This window comes from Nuphar pumila, chromosome 3, assembly GCF_984573655.1.
Source record: "Nuphar pumila chromosome 3, dmNupPumi1.hap1.1, whole genome shotgun sequence".
Lineage (NCBI taxonomy): Eukaryota > Viridiplantae > Streptophyta > Magnoliopsida > Nymphaeales > Nymphaeaceae > Nuphar > Nuphar pumila.
Genome location: NC_143251.1, coordinates 72,580,396 through 72,593,212, shown reverse-complemented (window position 1 = coordinate 72,593,212; position 12,817 = coordinate 72,580,396).

The window sequence follows — 12,817 nt, the reverse complement described above, 5'->3', positions numbered from 1 at the left end:
CGTGATATTTATCATGGTTTGAAAATCTCACAAGAAATTGCTGTTTTAAACTTTCAGGCAATTTCTCACGATATTATTACGAGATTTTTATAAATCTTGCAACATTTGTCACAGAGGTCCAGACCCAGGTTCAATCAAACCTCACTATAAGAGAAACCATACCTCGTCCTGATAAGAACTACATGAACCAGACCCAGGCCATACTCGATAAAATAATATTTTTTACCATTTTTACATTGAAAAATTGCGGGTCTTAATCAGAACTCGGGTTGGGCCTGGGTCTGATATAAAATTTCACAAACTATACTCGGCTTCATGTATTAATTGGACCTTCAGGTTCGAACCCAGGTTTTCTTATTTATCACCATACCGAGGCCCTATAGGCAGGGGCATAGCTAGGATTCATGTGACGGGGGGTGGGGGGGGGGGGGGGGTGGCAAACAGGGGTGTAGCAAAAAAAAATTTGGTGTGATAATCGGGGGTTCGGGGGCAACGCCTCCGATTTTTTTTTGAGATAAAATAAAAAATGGCTATAATTATTAATAGAAATCTATTTCATATGGACAAATCAAACCATCTGCTGCAGTCTTTCTCAACCTCAACAGAAAGCTCTTAAACATTATCTAATGGCAATATATAACATCGGTGCGATAATTTGAAGTTCATAACAATGCATAAATTTTATTTATGACAAAATAAATCAAAATATAAAAGTGCCGCACCCATATGACATAGATGAGGAGAGAAAACTCTTGGTTATTGATTTATGCTTCATAGTTGCTGGGAATTCTTGCTTTTCTCATTTCCTTTTTCTTTCCCTCAGTTTTTCATAGAAGATCATTTCTGTATAATTAAACTTTTTTCAACCTAAGGACCATCTTGCAGAAGAATAAAAGCTGAAAAGATTGCCAGAGATTTCTGCAACATGATGGCTTCTGCAAAATTGTAAACTATTCTAGCATGATTGCAAATCATAAAGAGATAAACCCTTACAAGATCATTGCACACACATACGCACACAGAAAATGTACTCTAAAATAGACAAGCATAGTGGGTATTGTATCTAGATTTGCAGCAAACTATCTAGATTTCATAGGGAATACTTAATTAACATCAGAGAAATCACAACCATTGACACCTCATATGATTGTGCCATCACAAGTGTAGATCCTTTTGTAGTCAGAATTATCGTTGCTTGATTGTACCAAATTCTTATAATAGTTCAAAATTATTGTTGTTTGATTGAAACAAATTCTGCACAAAAACTTGCATCTCCAGTTTGATAATTTGTATTTTCTTTGTAGATAATTTATGTTTTCATTAGCTTCAACATTTAACACAACTTGGTCCTTAAGATCTCTTTCATACTCGATCTCCTTGTTCTTCTCATCAATGTCTTTCTACATTGACAGAACAACTGAATAACTAGGTATTTCTGCAACTGCAGTGCCCCCACAAGGGTATTTCTTTTTGTGATTCTAAGAGTTCTTGCAACTAGATAACTAGGTCATCCTCTGAATATATATGTCTATTTGTGGACAGTATTGTTATAGATTTTATTGTTATTCATGTTTATATTATTAATGTGTATATTCTTTAATGTTTTCACTATAATCTTTTATTATTTTCACTTTTCTTATTTTGCATAAGTCATAGCCCCAGTAATGTTGCTTTTACCGGTGACATTTTTTCTCAACTCATTAGGGCTGGGCTAGGACTGGTTTTAAATTTTTTTTTTTTAACTGGGCCGGGAGGCAGGACTGGGATTATGTTTACAGGGTTTGGTATGGGTAAGGTCCGGTTAAGCTCTACCGGTTGACACACCTACATAGCACTATAAAAGATGCACACAAAGGCTCCCTACATTTGTTAGAGGCCACTTGCTAATAACACCAAGCTGAAGAGACATCACATATTTAAAACCCTAGGAGAGCATCGCTTGCTGTAAGGTTGAAGCAGAGTGTCCTTTCAGGTGGGTGAAGAGGACTTCAAGGGTTTTACCAACCAGAGTGCAATCAATGATAGGTGGTTTTTCCTTGACCTAGCAAAAAACAACAAAACCTATATAAGATCTAATTAGACAAGTGGACAGGGTATATGGATTTCACACCGGAATCCAAGAAAGACCCAACCAGAACCAATAAACATCCAACTACTATTTCGCATCACATATAATTTTAGATCCATACGAGCAGGGAACTAATCAGGTTAAGGACTGCCTATGAAACTTTCAGCCCATGGGTGAATCCCATGATTCTTTTGTTTGATATTTACACGGAGAAACCACTCTCGGGATCAGAGACCTAGCTGCCGGCTCTGCCTGCTGTACTTGCGATCACTATTTTGACAGCGCAAAACTCTGTGAGCTTACCTCTTGCACCCAAGGGATTCTCCACGCTTCAGCTTGCAAGCGTGCGTGAGGAATGACGCCCATAAAATTTGAACTTAAATGACTGGCCTAGCGGCCTGCCCCCCCCCCCCCATTCCACTACTCTAAACCCCTTTAGTTTGAATCCCAGGATTCTTGATCCATAGACTGAGTTTGACGATAAGTCCAGAATTAGAGTCGGCCTTTTCTTTTTTTGTGAAGACAGTGTCGAGCCATTTCACATCCTTGATAGACGTGCATGTTGATGCCTGAATGAGTTGCTATAGGTAACATCAACCATAAGCTGCAAGTCTCAAAGCTAGATTGTATGTAGATTTTTATCAAATGATCTCAGCAGTATGTCATTTTCTGATATTTAGCAAAGGGTATCCCTGGTTCAAGTAATTATGCCCTTCGTTGTGGCCCACCTTCAAGCGGTGAAGGCTCTAAGTGGACTCATTTAGGTACCGTTTGGATGACACCCGGTGAAAACCCAGTTAACATCCAAATACAAAGTTTTTTATTGACATGTTTGGATGTCTTCAAAACTTAAAACATGACTAAATGAGAAAACACCCCCCAGGTTGCAAACTTGGTTTATCAGGAGAGGGTGTTTTTACCCCCCTCTCCAACATTGTCAACCACCCCCTTCTTCAGCCCGAAAGAGCCAGGTCAGGGTGGTACCGTCTGGCCGGTCGCCGGACGGGAATGGGTTTTTTCTTTTTCTTTTTTGAAAAAAAATGGTTTGACTGACCATTTCCCAACCGGCGGCTGGTGGGAAATGACCAACAATTTTTTTATTTTTTCATTTTTGATAGAAAAATGGTTGGCCGGCCAGCTTTTTTTTTCAATGCCGGCCTTTTTTGAGCTGGTGGCTGGCCGAAAAATGGTCGGCCCTGCTTTTAATTTTTATTTTGGGTGACCAAAAACCTGAAAACTAGGTTTTCGTCACCCAAACAGCCTTTTAAGGCTGGTTGGTTTGCCAAAAAAAAAACCTGATTTTAAGCAAAATATGGTTTCTCAAACCCAAGTTTTGCCCCGTCATCCAAACGGAGCCTTAGCCATGTGTGTAGAGCCCTTGTGGGCAGTTTGCCATTGCAACATCAAAACCCAAATATTTACTGCTAGTCCAATGAGAGGTCCATCCTTCAATTATTCTTTTGAAAGCCGTTTCATGACGCCAATGCCTTCACGATTGTGACAGACATGAATTTCCTTATTGTTTTCACGATTTTTACTAATTTCTTTGTCCCACATGACCAAATATATGTGGGTGGGGGTGGGTGAAAATGAGAGATCTAGACAGCGAAATCAGACTTTCATAACAGAGGGGTCATGAGTTCGAATCCCACGCAGTTTATCCCTTTGATTGCTTGAAAAATTATATATATATATATATATATATATATATATATTGAGAGAGAGAGAGAGAGAGAGAAATTGGTAGCTGCTCACGCTTTAGGTGCGAAATGATAGGTGCTAAATGAGTTTTTCCAGTGTTTTTTTCTTCGCAGTTTCGACCTCATAAATGTGTCCGCCATGGTTGATTTACAAGGAATCCTCCCCAATTGACACTTTTCTTACATTTTTGTTACTTTTAATGGATAAGTTTACTCCCATGGAGGAGGTTTTACATATGTACTAGAAAGATTTCTTTATTTGAGAGGTGGAATTTTTTTTCCTCAGTAAATTTTGCGTCTGTGTGGTTTTCCGTTTTCTCCAGCTGCATTTCTCTTGGTTTTTCGTATGAAAACTTCTTTTTAAGTTTGGAAAAAATTTCTCGATTTCAAATAAAGATGTTGGGAAACAAATGTGGAAATGCCATTTCTGAGGGAAAGATGGACGCCGCATAGAGGCCTTGTGGCCACTATCTTTATCACTCACGCTTAGGCAACAATTTCTAGAAATTGGAGCAACATTAGCCAAAGTTTGTGTTTTAGTTGGGTCTGGTCCTACTAGCAAGTAATGGTCATGAAGGTCACTAGCCAGGCCTTTGTTGTAAGACCCATAATTTTTCAGTAAAAATTTTTGAATAAATTCATGAGGCATTTCATATGAAGATAACATATGAACCCGAAATTTGAATCAAATCGATTTCTACGAACCAGTTATACTTAAGATATTCATATCTTCGTGAATATATGCTCAAATAGTCAGGGAGCCATAACTTCCTTTCTGAGTAAAATCAAGAGATTTGTACGAGCCAACTTTCTTAGTTACGTCGATACGAAAAAAATCACGTACTCAGAATTTTTCAAAAATAAATTATTGAAAACCCGACATGTTTGCGGGACCCACAAAAATGTTAGTGGGACCCAAAAAAATATTTCTTAGAAAATATCTTGTGAGACCTACAAAATATTCCATGAAATATCCCATGTGGGCTCCACACCAAAGGAACCTCCAGTCTTTATTTGGAAATCCAAGGGCAAAATGGAAAAAAGAAAACTTGAAGACCAAGTTTCCTTTGGCTATAAATAGCCCCCTCCTCTCTCTCTTCTCATAAAAATCGCCTCCCCTCTCTCTCTTGCTCTCCTTCTCTCTCTAAAACCTCCCCTACCTAGCCTAGTCCTTCTGAGCCTGCCTGACTTGGTCTGAGCCTACCTGACCTGGTCTGAACCCACTTGACTTGGCTTGAGCCCAACTGGGTCTAGTCAAAGTCAAAGTCCACTTTGATCCTAAACCCATGTTTGATTCACTTAACTTAGAACTAGCCTACTTGGGCTAAGTCTGAACCTGCCTGACCCAGTTGACTTGGATCGAACCCAGTTTTGTCCAAACCACTTGGGTTTAGCAGCTTGACCTGCTCTTCCTCTTTCTCAACTAGGTCGAACTCATCTGACCTAGTTTGACCTCTCAAAGGAAGGTTCAAACCTAGTTCGAAGCAGACCGAGCACACCAGAGTCGTTCTTCACCGATTGGAGGGTAAGCTTGATTCACCGATCACTCTCTCACAAGTATTCAATAATTTGTGTTGTGCTATATATCGTATACCTTTTGAAGTAGTATCTGGCCCTAGTCTTTTGTTTACGCCCTCTTAGACACTTCGATGTTCACGCGCATCTCCTTGCGACTATCATTGGATATTTTACGATAAAAACTCTTGCTTAAAGCAGTATATATCTATTTGAGATTGTCATTGTGTCGAACGATGTCAAGGCTCCTACTTTCTGCATATTACATATATACGTATCTGCTTATGCTTTTAAGATTGTTGTCACGTCGAACGATGTCAAAGCTCCTACTTTTTGCAATTTAAATTATGCATTTAAGATTGTCGTTGCATCGAATGATGCCAAGGCTCTTACTTTCTGTAATTTAAATTATGCTTTTAAGATTATCATTGCATTGAACGATGCCAAGGCTCCTACTTTCTGTAATTTAAATTATGTATTTAAGATTACCGTCGTGTCGATCGATGTCAATACTTCTACTTTCTGCAAATATATATGTATTTGCTTTCTGCAAGTTATTTAGTTCGGTTTCTACCACCAAACATTAAATATGCACTCATTTACGCCGCCACATTATAAAGCATAGGTTGTTGCTTATATTACATATAGTGTGCATAAATGAGTGTTCAAATGGAGATCAACTCCAAATCACCAATGTGATTCTATTGCCGCTCCTCAATCAAGATTCAGCTTGACGAATAAAGCCCCTATTGGAAAGGCTTTGCTTTTACACAAAATTGCTTTTTCGTAAAAACCTAAGTCACTTGCGCATGGCCTGGCTATGGCCCAAGGTTCCAACGAACCTCGATGGATGTGAAGTATGCATAAAAGTGCACATCCATCCTCAAATTAAGTATAGCGATTTCTCTATCAAAGAGAAGAAATGCTACTGAAATTTCTGAAAAGATGCTCATCGAGCTTAAAAGAAACACACGCTTTCTCCGTTAAAGACAGAAAGTGCTGCTGAAATTTCTAAAGGAGCTCAACCAGCTCAGAAAGAGCGTAGCATGTTACTTCATCATATAGAGGAGGTGCTGCCCAAATTCTGTCAAGTACTTTCTACAACGTAGAAAGGGTCGTCACACTTCTGTCGTTAAAGCAGGAGAAGTGCTGTCGAAATGGTTGACAAAAGAATTGCCTAAACCGGTTAAATGACACGAGGATGCCCTGTTGTTGGGATACTGCCAGAATGGCTCATTCCCATGTTCGCATGTAAGGGCACTTTACTCGTAAGGGCCGAAGAGCCAGAGTAGTTGTTGCACCTTGACTAGGCCAGGTGCTCCTTGCGATAATATATGCCGAGCAGTCGATCTATTGAGATCGTATCATATGCATGCTTATTGAGATAATATTACATAACTAGACTCGTAAGGGCCAGAAAGTCGGAGTACGTTGTCCACCCGAAAGAGTTGAGATGCTCATGATGGCTGTAGATGTCGAGAGCAGAGTCAAGCATGCATATGAATAAAACTTAAGGTCACAAACCTCGCAGTTTTGACACGCGCTGGGGAATACCGAATGGGGTCGGGTACATATGTCCTCAGTGCGAGAGTCAGTTGTTAGGGTCCCGCTTTAATTTTGGATTTTTGCCTAGACTTAGCCTCACACGTAGTCGCTTAATGCTGCTCTACCTTGACCGATACACACAGATGTCTTACTAACAACACACAACTGTTTACAAAGCTCTCACACTACAGAGATTTGCCATGCAGGGCCTCTCCGCACGACGCACTCAGGCATCACGTACTTATGGCGCATACAGGCATTGTTGCTCACTTCAAAGTTCGGTACTAGGCCGATAGCTTGAGGGTGCAGCTATAGGAAGATATCAGGGTGAAAGTCTGCGATCTAAGACAACTTGCTGCACCTTGAGGAACGCTAGTTCAATCTGCAAAACTCAGAGTGAATGCTCTATAGGATCTATGAATGTATCAATAACCCTATGCACTTAGCTTGATTATGGAGTACAGTGAGGGAGCTCGGTTTGCATCACTGGAGACAAGTTGATATCGTCTGAGTTAGGTATTCTAGCGCCTTGAGTTCTATGAACACACTTTGGCTAGACATTTCTACAGAATCACAAGCTTACTTGTTTGCTATATTCAGATTGATCATTCATTATTAATGCACTTATCTGAAGAGAAATGAACGATGAATCAGAGTGGATCTCTAATATCATCGGAGGCAGAAGTCTGCGTCCTTAGAGCACGTTCTAGTTGATCCTTAAAGGCCGATTGACAAAATGATGAAGATCTGCTGCTGCTTGAGAATGGCTAAAGATCAAAATGATCGATCTTAGTGAATTCCTTCTTGACTTGCGGCTGAATCAAGAAGACCGATCCTCAATTGAGGCCTCTTCACAAGTGGATCCAAAGGTAATTCAAACTTTATTGATCAAAGCAGAATTATAGAATTCAAAAGTCAACAGATTCAAATAAATGCCAAAAGATATCTACAATACACATGCATGTTCTTATTTATAGCCTGATCCTGAAGTGTGCACCAACTTATTGGGTGACCCATGTATCCAACCCTGCTGGTGACGCCCTTTACACTACTGTTGCAAACCATACCACCACCTGTTGCCTTAGCTGTATGTGCTGAAATGCTGACTGGTCCAATGATCTCCAACATGCGCACAACTAACCTTGTTGTCTTGCTGTAGTGGACTGCATTACTGACTGGCTGCACTTGCTAACCCAGCTGCAATTCCTTATTTTGTTCATGCGGCCCCTATTGATCCTTATGCTCAACTAGTCAGTTGAACCGGTCCAACCTTTCTTGACTTGTTCAGCTAGGTTCTGCTGGTTCTTCATCTATGTTTTCTGTGAGGCCTGTATCAATCCCTCCCTCTTAAGACTGTCCTAGCCCTCTAGGGTGAAAATCAGGATACCTGTTCTTCATGTTATAATCCCATTCCCAAGTGGCAGATGCTTCACCTTCATTGTCCCATTCGATTAAAAATTTGTGAATTCTCCTTATTCCTCTCCTCACTAGTTTGGATTTCAAAATCCTAGTGGGATGCCTTGTGATACTTTCTTGTATTTCTTTACTTGGGTGTGGTTCATGATAAGGCTTGAGTCAAGAAACATGGAATACCGGATGAATGAGTATGCTTGAAGGTAATTTCAACTTATAATCTACCTCCCCAATTCTTGCCACCACTTGATAAGGACTAAAGTACTTAGGTGAAAGTTTAGTTATGGGATTCTTGCTTAGTGAGAATTGCCCATGGTGGATGCACTTAAGCCAAACCCAATCACCAATTTGAAATTCTCTATCCTTTCTTTGCTTGTTATAAACTTGTTTCATTCTATTTTGAGCCTTCTCAATATTCCTCTTTAAGATTCTTAAAATCTCATCTCTCTCCCGCAATTGCTTATCTACTAAAGGAATATTTGACATTCCTTCTTCATATAAGAGAGTTTGAGGTAGAGGTTTCCCATATACTGCTTCATAAGGTGTCATACCCGTAGTAGTATTAAATGAAGTGTTGTAACACCATTCGTCTCATGGTAGATATTTCACCCAATCCTCTTGTTTCTTACTTGTGAAACACCTTAAGTAAGTTTCAAGAGTTCTATTGACCACCTCAGTTTGCCCATCCGTTTGAGGGTGACTCGCCGTGCTAAAACACATTTTGGTGCCCATCAATGTAAAATACTCCTTTCAAAACTTACTAAGGAAGGTCGGGTCTTTATCACAAGTGATAGTCTTAGGCATTCCATGTAGCCTAGCCACATTTTGTAAAAAGGCTTTTGCCACCATTTGCACTGTATAAGTGCTTGGTAAAGGTATAAAGTGAGCACTCTTGGAAAGGCGATTATGATTTTGGATTCTCTGAGTCATGATGTTGCTATGCCACATAATGGATGGGCATCAACTGGCCTACCCACCGGCCTCACCTGAGAGTGCAGAAGTGTTGCCTGAGCTAACTCTAATTGCGCCTAAGCCAAGGCGATGTGGCGATCGACGAGTCTATTTGAGGTCATTTACGTCAAAGAAGAAACTCAGTTCTTAGAAACTGGTTATGTTTGGAGTCGACAGACTCATATGTATGGTTTCTTGCCGCTAATAAGGCATGATATTTGTATTTAAAGGCGATGTATGTATGTTGTGTTACAGTGTATATGTAAAAGTAAATAAAATTTTACTTTCCTATATACATCAAGAAACTGAATCACATTGCTTGTATGCGATTAGATAAATGACTTCTACAATAAGGAGAACCACGCCGAGCGAGGAGTCCCACATATAGGAGTTTCTGTTAGAGACCCTCAACAACCTTATGACTATCATCTGTAAAATTAGGTAAGAATCCTGATCACTTGCCTATAAAAGGGATTTTCGAATAAAGAACTTCTCTCCATCGGTTAAGCGAAAATCACAAATGAAAGAAGCCATTCAGCTCTACCAACAATCTAAATTTCATTGTCCGAGATGTAGCTCATATCACCTCAGAAGGGCCTATCCCCGCGATATGGGGGGTTGCTTATATTGCGGCAAATGAGACCATCATGCAAGGGAATGTCGCAAAAAGGCCTCAGATCTTTAATAGAGAAATATGAGATATGGAAGACCCTCTCGACAAATACAACAATGTTCCCCATCCCAACGATTGCCACTACCTAAGGCAAAGAAGAAACCCGTGGTGAGTCATGTCTATGAAGTGTCAACCGAGCAACTCACAAATAATGACCGTATCGAGGAATCCAAATGACCTTGATAGATAGAGTTGTGTTGGGTAAAAAGCAAATCGAAAGATAGATCAAGATGCTCGAGCCTAGATAAGTGGCTCATGACCTTATGTACGATCATCTGAATCGATATGTATTTTATTCTCTAAAGTAATCTTAGACTTGCTAAATTGAATTTTTAGTGCTTATGCTCAAATTGGTGGCTATCGACTCTATGAGTGAGAAATTAAGTTTACATAATTATAATGGTAAAAGTCACTTAATAAAATAAACCATTGAGGAACTGTTACCAAGAAGAGAGTCCTATGAAGTTTTACATATTCAAGATTATATAGTTAGCTAAGGCGAGTCTGTGACGATGTATAGCTCTGCGTGAGTATACATGTTCCAAAACCAGTAAGCTTGGCTAGTATGATTCTGTGAGGGTGTACTGATCCAATATCGGATAAGTCTGGCAAAGGCGAACCTATGAGGAAGTACGATTCCAAGACCAGGTAATATGATAGGAGACTTGTTCTAATATGATTAATCCTTGTAAAAATGATTTATGTGTATGAAATAGTTACACATAATAACTATGATTGATAGCCAGTTGGAAGGATATCGATTTAATAAAGCTGCCATTATTGTAGCGTAATTTGGACTCAAATATGAAAAGCATACCCTCATCGATCATAGATTATGATATGAGGTTATGATTAGAATAAATGTAATGTCAAGATAGGTTGATAACATTTATAAATCTAATATATGAGAGAAATATCTCGAGTTATTCATCCAATACTCTTAACAAAATTTCAAGGACAAAATTCTTTTAAGGGGGTAATGATGTAAGACCCATAATTTTTCAGTAAATTTTTTTGAATAAATTCATGAGGCATTTCATATGAACCTGAATTACAAATCGAATTGATTTCTATGAACCAATTATACTTAGGATATTCAACTTTCTTAGTAAAATTAAAAGATTTATATGAGCCAACTTTCTTAGTTACGTCGATACGAAGAGAATGACATACTCAAAATTTTTTAGAAAAAATTTATCGAAAACCCTAAATTTTTGCAGGACACACAAAAATGTTGGTGGGACCCGCAAAAATATTTCTCAGAAAATATCTTGTAGAACCCACAAAATATCCCATGTGAGCCCCACACCAAAGGAACCTCGAGTCTTTATCTAGAAAGCTAGGGGCAAAATAGGAAAAAGGAAAAAGGAAAAAAGAAAAAGGAAACTTGGAGACCAAGTTTCCTTTGGCTATAAATAGCTCCCCTCTCTCTCTTCTCATAAAAATTGCCCCCCTCTTTCTCTTGCTCTCCATCTCTCTCTAAAACCTCCCCTACCTATCCCAGCCCTTCTGAGCCTGCCTGACCTGATCCAAGCCCACTTGACTTAGCTTGAGCTCAACTGAGTCTAGTCAAAGTCAAAGTCCTACTTGGTCCAAAACCTAGGTTTGATTCACTTGACCTAAACCTAGCGTACTTGGGCTAAGTCTGAACCTGCCTGACCTAGTTGACCTAGACTAAACCCAGTTTTATCCAAACCACTTGGGTTTAGTAGCTTGACATGCTATTCCTCTTTCTCAACTAGGTTAAACTCATCTGACCTAGTTTGACCTCTCAAAGGAAGGTTCAAACCCAGTTCAAAGCAGACCGAGTACACCGGAGCTGTTCTTCACCGATCAGAGGGTAAGTTTGATTTGTCGATAACTCTCTCTCAAGTATTTGATGATTTGTGTTATGCTATATATCGTATACATTCTGAAGTAGTATCTTACCCTAGTCCTTAGTTTACGTCATCTAGAACACTTCGGTGCACACGCATGACTCCTTGCGACTATTGTTGGATATTTTATAATAAAAGATCCTGCTTAAGGTAGTATATATGTATTTGAGATTGTCGTCATGTCGAACAATGCCAAGGCTCTTGCTTTATGCATATTACATATATATGTATCTGCTTATGCTTTTAAGATTGTCGTTGCGTCGAACAATGCCAAGGCTCCTACTTTCTGTAATTTAAATTATGTATTTAAGATTGATGTCACGTCGAACGATGCCAAAACTCCTGCTTTCTATAATTTAAATTATGCTTTAAGACTGTCATCGCGTCAAACGATGTCAAGGCTCCTGCTTTCTATAATTTAAATTATGCTTTAAGACTGTCATCGCGTCGAACGATGTCAAGGCTCCTGCTTTTTGCAATTTAAATTATGCATTTAAGATTTTCATCGCGTCGAATGATGCAAAAGCTTCTGCCTTTTGCAAATATATATGTATTTGCTTTCTACAAGTTATTTAGTTTGGTTTTCTCGACCGAACATTAAATATGCACTCATTTACGCCACCGCATTATAAAGCATATGCTCTTGCATATATTATATATAGTGCACATAAATGAGCATTCAAATGGAGATCAACTCCAAATCACCAATGTAATTTCATTGACGCTCTTCGATCAAGATTCTGCTTGATGAATGAAGCCCTTATTAAAAAGGCTTTGCTTTTGCACAAAATCGCTTTTTCGTAAAACCTAAGTCACTTGCGCATGGCCTGGCTATGGCCCAAGGTTCCAACGAACCTCAATGTATGCAAAGTATGCACAATGGTGCGCATTCATTACTGAGTTAAGCGTAGTGATTTCTCCGTCAAAGAGGAGAAATGCTACTGAAATTTTTGAAAAGATGCTCACCGAGCTTAAAAAAATACACGCTTTCTCCGTCAAAGAGAGGAAGTGCTGCTGAATTTTTTGAAGGAGATCAACCAACTTAGAAAGTGCGTAGCATGTTACTCCGTCATAC